The 10,365-nt window shown below is 33.3% G+C and overlaps 1 long non-coding RNA gene across 3 annotated transcripts; it reads right to left on the reverse strand.

Moving 5' to 3' along the window:
• Positions 1 to 183: 183 nt before the first annotated feature.
• LOC148761048 (uncharacterized) lies at positions 184 to 4,638 on the reverse strand. 3 transcript variants are annotated; one of them, XR_016028379.1, is made up of 4 exons: positions 4,507 to 4,638; positions 3,414 to 3,504; positions 3,107 to 3,248; positions 184 to 1,994 (listed from the first exon to the last, which is right to left on the reverse strand). It is a non-coding gene; the product is annotated as an uncharacterized LOC148761048 (long non-coding RNA). The 3 variants fall into 3 exon arrangements; XR_016028378.1 differs by lacking the exon at positions 4,507 to 4,638 and adding an exon at positions 3,632 to 4,407 and having other exon boundaries at positions 185 to 1,991; XR_016028377.1 differs by lacking the exon at positions 4,507 to 4,638 and adding an exon at positions 3,632 to 4,407 and having other exon boundaries at positions 185 to 1,994.
• Between the last annotated feature and the right edge of the window lie 5,727 nt (positions 4,639 to 10,365).

Raw genomic sequence — 10,365 nt, forward strand, 5'->3', positions numbered from 1 at the left:
ATCATGTGGGCTTGAGAATATCAGCATTTGGGAGTCCCACATGGAAACATGTGAGCTGCACAAGCATGGGCAGAAGAAGAAAGTGCTACCCCTTCAATTTTTATTTATATTTTTAAAATTAAAAAAAAAAAAAGGAAGCAAAAGAAGAGAAGAAAAACCCAAAGTGGGACCTTTTGTACAACACATGAATTAAAAACAGGTCAAATGTCACATACATTCATGTCCACAGCCACCATTAATATGAATCCATTAAATCCAGAGAAAGAGACTTTCACAATTTCACATTTTGTTTGCTCAGTGTCGATATATCTATTACCTAATATATTTAAACACCATGATCTTGCTGACGTTAGGGTTTTGTCCAATGTCTTGTGTTTGGTTGACTGCACACTTTGCATGCAGTTAAGTCATGAATAGCCTATAAAATAACAGGGGGAAAATCCAGGTCTGAGAATGTCATTCATTTTTCTTTGAAGTGGGATGCAGTCTTCTACTTTCCAAGCTACATGTAACGTTATTTACATCAGAATCCAGCTCAGGTCTGGGTGCAGAGAGTTAGGCTCCACAAATAATTGTTTGGGTGTTTAGGTCCACAATGTTATAACAGTACTCTACTCGTTTTTGGGCCCAACCTAGATCCATTATATTGCCTGACAAACTAGTCAGAAAAAAGCTTGTGGTATTTATACTCTGAAAATAATTTTCTTAAACAGTAAAAAAAAAAAAACTCAAGCTGTATATCATCATAACTGTTAAAACACAAACAGAGAAGTAAAAAATTTGCACGGGAATGATCAACCCTCAGTCTTCAAAAGTTACTAGTAACAGGCAGCTACAGAAATGCTGAGTAAAAGTAGACTGATATGAGCACAGAGACTTTTAAGATAAAAAGCATGTCTTCTCCATTATTGATTTGATGAAAATGTACAACTCCCTGATAAGGAACATGAAGATCTTGATGGAAAAAGCCTATTCACAAGCTTAATATCATGCAACACCAATTTCTCACACATAAAGGTTAATAGTATAATTTTTTTCCTACCTACCTTTAATTTAACATGTCTTGGTAGTAGCTGCCAACTGAGTTTTTTGCATTCCTGCAATCCCCTGGTTGGCCTCTTGTCAGACTTGGTTCTTATTTGTACCACTTGGTTTGCCTTTATTTTAAAAGAAAAACATGGAGTTTTCTGTGCGCATGCAATAAGTATCTGTGTGCTTGTACTAGCTAGGTGGTGAAAAATCTAAAAAGGAATGGGTGAAATCTGTTCATAAGCATATTGATTCTTATTAATTCACCTCTGCAAATTTCCTCACTGTTAATTTGCCAAAAGCTAAAGAATGAAGTAGAACTACTGTATTATGAGGAAAGCCTTCTGTTCTAGCAGGCCAGTACAATGTACTATTCTTAAACCTTCATTTTCCTACAAATTCTGAAATCTGAGCTTTCCAAACAAGATGATTACATTTCAGGTTGCTCCATGACTGATCATCAGCTCCGAGGTTTAACATGCATGCTGAAAATTCACAATTATATAAGCACTTACATATGCATGTGCACATGCACAAGCATATATAATGCATGCATGTCACATGAAAATGATGAAGATACATACATCAAGTAATGCAATGCTGTCATTTATTAGGAATGGAATTAATTAAATAAAACTAATAAAGACTGTATTGTGATCTCATCTTTAATTTGTTTTTAGATTTGTTTATGATGATTAAATATCACAACCCATTTTTTTCTTGAGTGGTAAAAGGGAAATTATATATATTTATATGCAAAATTTTGCTCTTTTTTCTCATGTATAATGTGGCATGTTCCTATGTAGAAGTTAGCTATCAGCAATATTATTTGACTGTCAACATGACCAAGATACCAGTTGCCTCTTGGTTATACCTACACATTCTGCAAATCGGGTCAGCTTTCTCCATCAATAAGGCTCGTGAATGAAAACAATTGCTACATTGCATCTTCAAAGTGGCCCCTTCTGTCACAAATCGAAACACATACTTAGAAACTTTCGACCAATGCTAACTTACATCCACACACTCACCTGTCGTACAATGAGGACTGGGTAACCACCAGTTACCTGCTGCCACCATGCTAGAAACAATGTTTATAGATGATGCCAATGAATATTCAAGCATTAAAAAATAAGAAAAAGAAAAAAGGATAGCAAATTGATGACAGAATATAAAATCTTAACGAGGAAACCAAACAACATGCAGAAAACTAAAAGCAAGAAACACCAAATGGGGTAATGCCAAAACACACATAGCGTTGAATTAATGGGAGCTTTCCATAACATACATATATAACAAGCATGCATGTTATGATTTCAAATTAACCATTTCCAAGTACTTTGTTCCTAAATACTACTTGTTCATTCTCACCTTACTCACAGTAACTTTTCATGCTACAATAGAGATAACCTTCAAAATCTTTCCTTCTTTGGTGTTTAAACTTAAACAATACTAGCCTTCATCCTCTTAGCACGACTATAAGCTGAAAATATTTCCAGGCTCCAGCTACAAATCTTCTTTCTGTTGTGTTTATGAGTTTATATGCATTAGCATGCAGTGATTTAGATAATAGCATTTTCAACTACAGTTCATTTCAGCTTCTTGCTAGGAATTTTCAACTACAATTCATTCCAGCTTCTTGCTATGGTTACAGAAATCGTAATGAATATCTTTATTGATTGTTTATTTGCACAAAGATATACATAATTAGGCAGTAATATATATAGGTATTTCAGATGACAGATACCGCAACCTTAATTCCAAGGGAAATATGACTAGAGGTGCTAGGATGGACATTCCATCCTCTTTGTGAAATAATTTTTCTTTTATGAAAAAGTAGATACCATAAATAGTAGCATATATCCCAGAGAATTACAGCTAAAATAAGTTTTCATTTTCAACACATAATTCTTGAATTTGTTCATAGAAGAGTAGAATTCCCAAGCTTTCAATATTAGAATAAATGTATGAAGTAAAATTAGAATCATCTTAATTACACAATATACACACCACCCTGAGAAAGGATGTTCTTTAGAAAGAACCATAAGATAAACAAATTAAAACATGTTACCAATACCTGAAGAGAAAAGCTGCCATAGATTGCAGCTGGCTAAAAGCGCAAAAGGGCATATAAAGATCCTCAAGTTGGATACATTCCTGGCTCTTCATAAATTAAAAAACCTCTCCATCCTGCTCAGAGTCTTCACTAGTGGAATGTCCTGAACGTTTCAGCTGTCTAAGAGTCGGGGATATATATCTATATATGTTTTACATTAAAATATAAGCGTTTCTCATTTTCTTGTATACAGTAAATATATAGTTTAATTAAGTTGTTAACTTTTCCTTAAAACATAAAAAGGAAAAAAATAAAATAAAAACCAAACCTGATTAGCATAAGAGGGTAGCTTCAGTCGACTACTGATCACTCTTCCAGCCAAGACCAGCTAGCTTTGAAATTATTACCTGTTTAACAACCTTTGTAACACACAAGCAAGCCAGAATATTGAAGAGAATCAGTCAAAAAAATGATAAATATTAAAGAGAAATTATGTATTAACCTTCGTGCATATATATATATAGCTAGATTTTATCCGAATGGTACCTTCAACAGGACTTTCACCTTGATCAAACTGGGAATCTCTTCTTTTATTTGAAATAGAAAAGTGAGAAATAGCCAATATGTTTGCTGATGCAGCATCATCAAGATTCCCATTTGAAAGGTAAACTTCGAGTAAAGGAGGTGATTGGTTACCACTCCCCGGCCACCAAAAGAAGCCCTTACTAAAGTTTGTGAATCTTGATGATGCCGCATCTGCAAACACTGACAGATTGTCTTGATGAGGTGATGAGATCTCCCCATGCAAGTGAAAATATATGGATAAAGCCCTAACCCTTTAAAGAGAAAACATTAATCAAACATGGTGAAAGTAGTACTACCGGAGAAAAGCAACCAAGGAAACTTGTTAAAGCGAACAAACCCACCCCAGTAAATCCTTACGCAACTCCACACGAAATACCCACCTAGGGTCAAATTAAGTATAAGAACATGGGGAGAAAAAAAGGGAAAGAAGAAGGGAAAAATAAAGAATAACCTAGCTATCGAGGCTAGGTTGACTATCAAATCTAGGCACATGATCCTTCGAGTTACACTGAGCAAAAAAAACTAGCTAGTTAGGAAGGAAATGACGCTGATCTAGAGTAATAACAGTAAGAAGGAATGGTATTATGACAGATGAAAAGAACAGAAGTGGATATAGGACCATCAAAGTAAAGCAAAGGGAAAAGAATAATATCCTAGCTAGGATACTTCCTTAATCTATCAAAAGAGTGACAATAATAAGAATCAATATGTGTAAAAAGGATGAGTTAACAAACACCCTGAAGAGAGTTGTTGTGAGAAACTAATGGGAAGAAGAAGGTATATATAGAGTGGAGAGGGAGGGACGATAGGTTCAATTCTACTAACTGATCAGATACCTGGCAGGAATAGAGTTCTCTGAAATCAGGGTGCTTATCCACTGTAATCTTCTGTACCAGAATAACAATCCTTCAGGGAGTCCATACCTAGCCCACTTACAAATACAGGTGTCCAATAGAGAACTGTTTTTAGTAAGATCTAATACCAAAAGATAATGACAAACTAATTAATTATCTAGTGCTGGCTTTGGTAAGGAGATAGTAATAAAATAATGATGATTCTACTTACACAAACTAAAGCCCAACATTCTGGCCTTTATGCACCCCAGGATTATATATATGGGAGTAATTAAATTGTCAGGGATCCAATCCCAGATTTCAAGCGCTGCCAGCTTCCCTGGGGATTCTTGCAAACACCAACCAGTACCTAGCTAGCTAGCTAGCTTTCTGTACTGCATTCCCACAGGCTCCAAATTAAAAGTTTTGGCGGACCTAGAATTTGATTGCAAACTATAAAAATTATTCATCCCTTTGTGCCATTCTCAAATTTATTGAGTGAATTTTATTTATGATTAGAATCTATAGAAGAAGTTTAAAAAAAAATTATCATGTACTTATTATGATATATTTAGAAAGAATAGTCTTTTTATATATTTACTCTTACTCGATTCGTGGGTTATATGATAGAAGCTAACTATCTTTTCCTGTTCTTTTCATAACAGTGTTCACATGTCTAAACTTGGAGATGGAATTCTGGGGAGCGACTTGGACTCTTTCTCTCCACACGTTTAGAGAATTTTCAAATGGATCATAATTCAACGTAATGATAAAAATTGAAAGTAAAGCGTACGGATTCAAATAAGGAAAGATATTTTAGGCAAAGAAATATGTACTAGAAGTTAAAGAATGGATGAGGAGGACCACCTGCATTAATCTCACTTTAGTGGAACCATAATAAACGGATAAAAAGGATAATGATCGTTGCCACCTTTTGTTTTTCTTTTGCTTGAGAGATGATCCTTAATTGTCAACTTTCGGTTGCCAAGTGAGTTCAAAACTCATTCATGTGACTCAAGGAATCCATCGTTTGGCAAGGGCATTATTAGGCTTTGAGGAGGGCCATGTAACTCTTAACATCATTAATATGTAATACAATTTACATATCTATTTTTGCCTTAAATTGTAGGTGCATATGGTTTTATATTAAACTTAACAAATTAATTAACTTTGATATATATATTTATAGTATCAGTTAATTTATAGGCTAATCATTTGTAGTATAGATATAAAAAGAAAGAAGAAGAGAAAACTAGAAAAACCATTGGGTAGTGTATTCTTTTCTAGACTTCTGATCGCCCATTATTGCTTAGTGAGCAGGGACATTTCACCTTTTCTGCCTGAAATAGGAGTGTATAACAAAAACCTAATTCATTGTTGCTTAGATTTAACTCAAATAATAAAGATGGGTTACATTTAAATAAAAAGTGATAGTTCAAGTCTTAATACTTTCTCGTGTAAATAAGAAGATTTATTTAAGACGTTTGAAGTCTAAACTTCACCTGTGGCCATTATCTTCTTTACCATAATCTTGTTTAAAGAAAGAGATATCATGCATCCAATTACAATAATGTTGATGAAAACTGAGTGGTAGAGTAAGATTTTGCATTTAGAGAGCAAAGATAATATCTATAAAATAGTTATATTAGAAACTCGCTGTTTATAGAAGTAAAATTATAAAATTTTAAACAAAAAAAGTATATTATAAAAATTTAAAATTTTTGGAAGAGCCCCTATTAGACTGCTTCACTCCTCCATTATGAGGACTTTCTCTTTTTCATATCTTCTTAGGTCTCTTTTCACTATCTTATGGTGAAAGTCGACTCTTACGATATTATTATTTAGATTACAAATCACATTTACGTACCTTGAAAGCTTAAAAAATATCTCCAACAAAATCGAGAGTATACAAAACTAATTCTATGACAAACGAATTTGTAAAAGTGAACTTAGTCGTGAGATCTGTAATCTTTTTATATCTATACAAATAATTATATCTTTTTTTACAAAACATCATATCTACTCGATTTTATCGTATATGTATATAGAGAGAGCGGATCTATACCTAGGACTAGAAATCATTCTTTTTGCAGCTGGCATCTGGCAAAGTTCAAAACCTTTAAAAAGAGTTAAAGAATTTTCATGTCATATGAAATCTAGTATCAATATTACCACTCATGTTTAACTGTCTTCCAAAACGCCTTGGTTGGTTTTGTAGGTTGCTAGCGCGCAAAGAGAGAAAAGGGTATGCATCCAAGTTGGAGAAAAAGCGAAAAACTCATTATAGTGGCGTTTAAGATATGTTTAGTAGTAATCATGATTTGTAATTAATTAGCAGAGTTAAGTTCGGGCAGCACGACGCGTTGTTCTACCTGTAAAGGCAATGGAGGGGCGCAGTAATGAAAGTGAGATCACTTGGCTTTAATTAAGTATTACAAGGAATCAGTTTAGACGGCGTAATGTAAGGGAATCAAAGCTCTACTATGTATATAAAAGATCACTTGCTCTAACTCTGGTTTTGAGGGTCTGGTGGCGGCATAGTTATATATATTAATGGTTAGAACAAGTACTCAAAAGTGGGAAGGAAGAAAGAAAGAAAACTAATGACGCACTTGATTCTGTTGGTGTGCTTAAATAATAATAATAACAATAAAGGTGGCTCCGCCGCCTAGGGGAATCATAAACAAACTTGGAGGTTTCAAATAATGATCGACACCTAGTCTCACACTTACTAATTAAAAACCAACAGGACGGCTGTCTGACCCTATGAAATTAAAGACCAATCATCTAACTTTATTTCATTTTTACGTCCAATTGAGTAAGTAAATGATTTTATCCAAATTTATCAAATCATTATTTTCTTTTTCTTTTTGATATAAATAACATTATAAAAAATCGTTGAATTATTTGAGAAAATTCAAACAAGTTGTTTAATTAAATGCTCTGAATTTTTATTTTTAGTCAAATAGTTTTTATAATTAAGAATTGATTGTCATTAGTCAAATCATGATTTGTCATTTTTATACACATGATACTGATGTGAAGAACGAAAATATATGACCATGATATTTCGTCATTATTTATTATAACATATTAATATATCATGTCAACATCACTCGATATAAAAAACATATAACGTTTTGATTAATAATAATTAATAAAAAAATTATATTGATTAAAATAAAAATAAAAAACTTGAACGATAATAACAAAAGAAAATTTATTTAAAATTTTTAAATAGTGTAGAAACCTCTTTCAAGGTAAAATGTCTTTTTTTAATTAATTTAATGAATTGATAAGTACAATTAAACTGATTTTGACCCGATTCAATTCATGTTCAAATAATTATATTAAAGTAAAATTATTTAAATAGTTTTGCATTAATTCAATATTGACTCGTACAATTAAATTGATTTTGATCCGGTTTGAGTCGTATTCAAATAATTATATTAAATTAAAAGTCACTTGAATATCATTATTAAGATTGAATCTTGATCCGAAAGAAGATATAAGCCTTCATAATGATCAAGTCAATTAAGTCAAGCACTATGATACGAAAAGCATTAAGTCCAAGTATTATATTTGTATATATTCAACAAACATGTATAATTTAAATATATAATTACATATTATATATTTAACAATTGATATGGATTGGGTCAAGGAGTACTAGATTGGCCCATTCCAAGGGAAAAAAATAGATAACAAATTGGGTTAGAAACGGGCTTGCGTGGTTCAAATCAATCCATAAACAAAGGTCCATTTAAATTTCCAATTATTAATTGAAAAATAAAATCAAGCAAATAAATTTATTTTTCCGACAAAGAAAAAAAAATTGCCACACGAAGAACATCATGGTAGATTTTACAAATAGATGTTACATAGATTACATCGAAGAAGTAGTTACAGAGGTTACGATATCAATATATATTGGTTTTTGCTGACCCAACAAAAAGAAAAGACCAAAGTCAGTCAACAAAAACTCCCTCGCAAAATAAAAGCTTACTAATTTTTAAGCGTAAGCTTGCCTTTTAGGTTCCATTGCAAAAAGCATCTCAAGATCAGGCGGTTGGAAGTACCCATTCTTCGGTGGCTCCCTTTTCCTCCCAAACAAAAAGGGCCTCTTCTTAGGAGGCGGCGGCGGACACACTTTCACCGCCGGTATCCGACACTCCCCGCGTGTCGGCGTCGACCAAGCTTCTTGCTCTTCTTGCATCATCGTCACCAGGGACATCACGTCCTCGTACGACCCCATTTCACCCTCCATCTTCATAAAGGAAACGCTGTTTTAAACTGGGTTTATGGATTCGACGAGAATTTAAAGATTGTGGGTGGTTCTGGAAGTTGCTGGTGGTTGGTAGAGGGGAAGAGAGTGGGATTTTGTGGATACGATAGTCACAGATAAGCATGTGGAGCATCTACGTGTCACGTAATGGTTGAGCTTGGTCTACGTGGAAGGGCAGGTGGCGAGCTCTCGAGATGGTTCTTTTTCCTGCAGTTCTAAAATGGCGCCAAACCTAGGGTAGGTTCAAGCGCGGGAATTCCTATGTGCCACTAGTTTGAATGTAGGTCACAATTTTGTTTTTTGTTTTTTCTTTTTAATTGAGTTTTGAAGTTTGAATATGGGCCACGAGTTCTTTTAATAAGGTTTTAATTTGAATTTTTTTGGTTGAAGTCGGTCGAAAAGACTTGATATACAGAAAAAGGACACTGGATGTTTCCAGAACGAGAAAATGGAATGTTTTTTTGGAAATAATTTGTACAAAGTGTAATAGAAAACCAACAAAAACAATTCCTTGGCAAGTGAAAATTAGTGGACTCTTTTTGTCAATTTAGTATTTTAAGACATTTGAGCTTCGGGTTTTTATAATAAATGTACATGTCACATCAAATGTTTTGAAATAAATAAATAAAAATTCAATTTCCTAATAAACGGATAAAGAAATTTTAAAAAATTTATAAACATAATGGTTCCACACTCAATGAAGTTAATTTTTTTAAAAATATAATAATTTCATGATAAATAATATTAAAATAAATTCAATTTACGCTAAGCATGTCTAGAGAGATAATTAAGGTGATCGTCAATGATGAGCGCATTGTCAATAAAGTGCATCACATATCATGCAAGTAAGAGGATATTGGACACTTTATAAATGTAAACATTTCATATCTTATCAGATTAATTTAAAAAAAAATAATGGTTACAGGACATACATAATTTAAATATTATTTAAAGAAGTTAAATCCGAATACATTTTTCTTCTAAGAAATTGCCACAATTTTCAGCCCAAGGTTTTGTTACCGGCCGAATGAGATTCAAGCTGTTAAGTAAGGCCCATCGTTGAAACCTACTCCAACTTCGGCCCAGTCTCTAAAACCATTTGACTGTTGACCAATGGCCATGCTTCACCATCATCGAACCAACCCCTTCCGTTCCCATCGTCCTTACTTGGATGCAAGTCCTGGTCTGATCGAGACTTGACAATAAAAAAGATTTAAATGATATGATTAAAAGGAAGAGATGTTGATGATCATATCATTGAGATTTCAACGATGGGTTATTTTCATTAAACTCTAAAAATATCTAAAATGGTATGATTGATGTTTGCATGCATGCAAGCAATGATAAGAATGGGTAGTGCGGTTAGGTTTACGTCCACTCCCTTTCATCCAAAAGAGAACGAAGAGAGGGATTGTTTGAACTTTGCAGAGATGTTTATTTGTATGTGTTGGCTACATCAATAAAAGGGAAGAAAGGGTTTAAAAGATGATAGATAATGATACCAGTGACATCGTAATCTACTTTTTGTTTTGGGAAAATTTTATGAAAAACAAAACATTTATTTGTTGAAATAAGAG

Source organism: Theobroma cacao, chromosome 9, assembly GCF_053813885.1.
Source record: "Theobroma cacao isolate CCN51 chromosome 9, ASM5381388v1, whole genome shotgun sequence".
NCBI classification, from domain to species: Eukaryota; Viridiplantae; Streptophyta; class Magnoliopsida; order Malvales; family Malvaceae; genus Theobroma; species Theobroma cacao.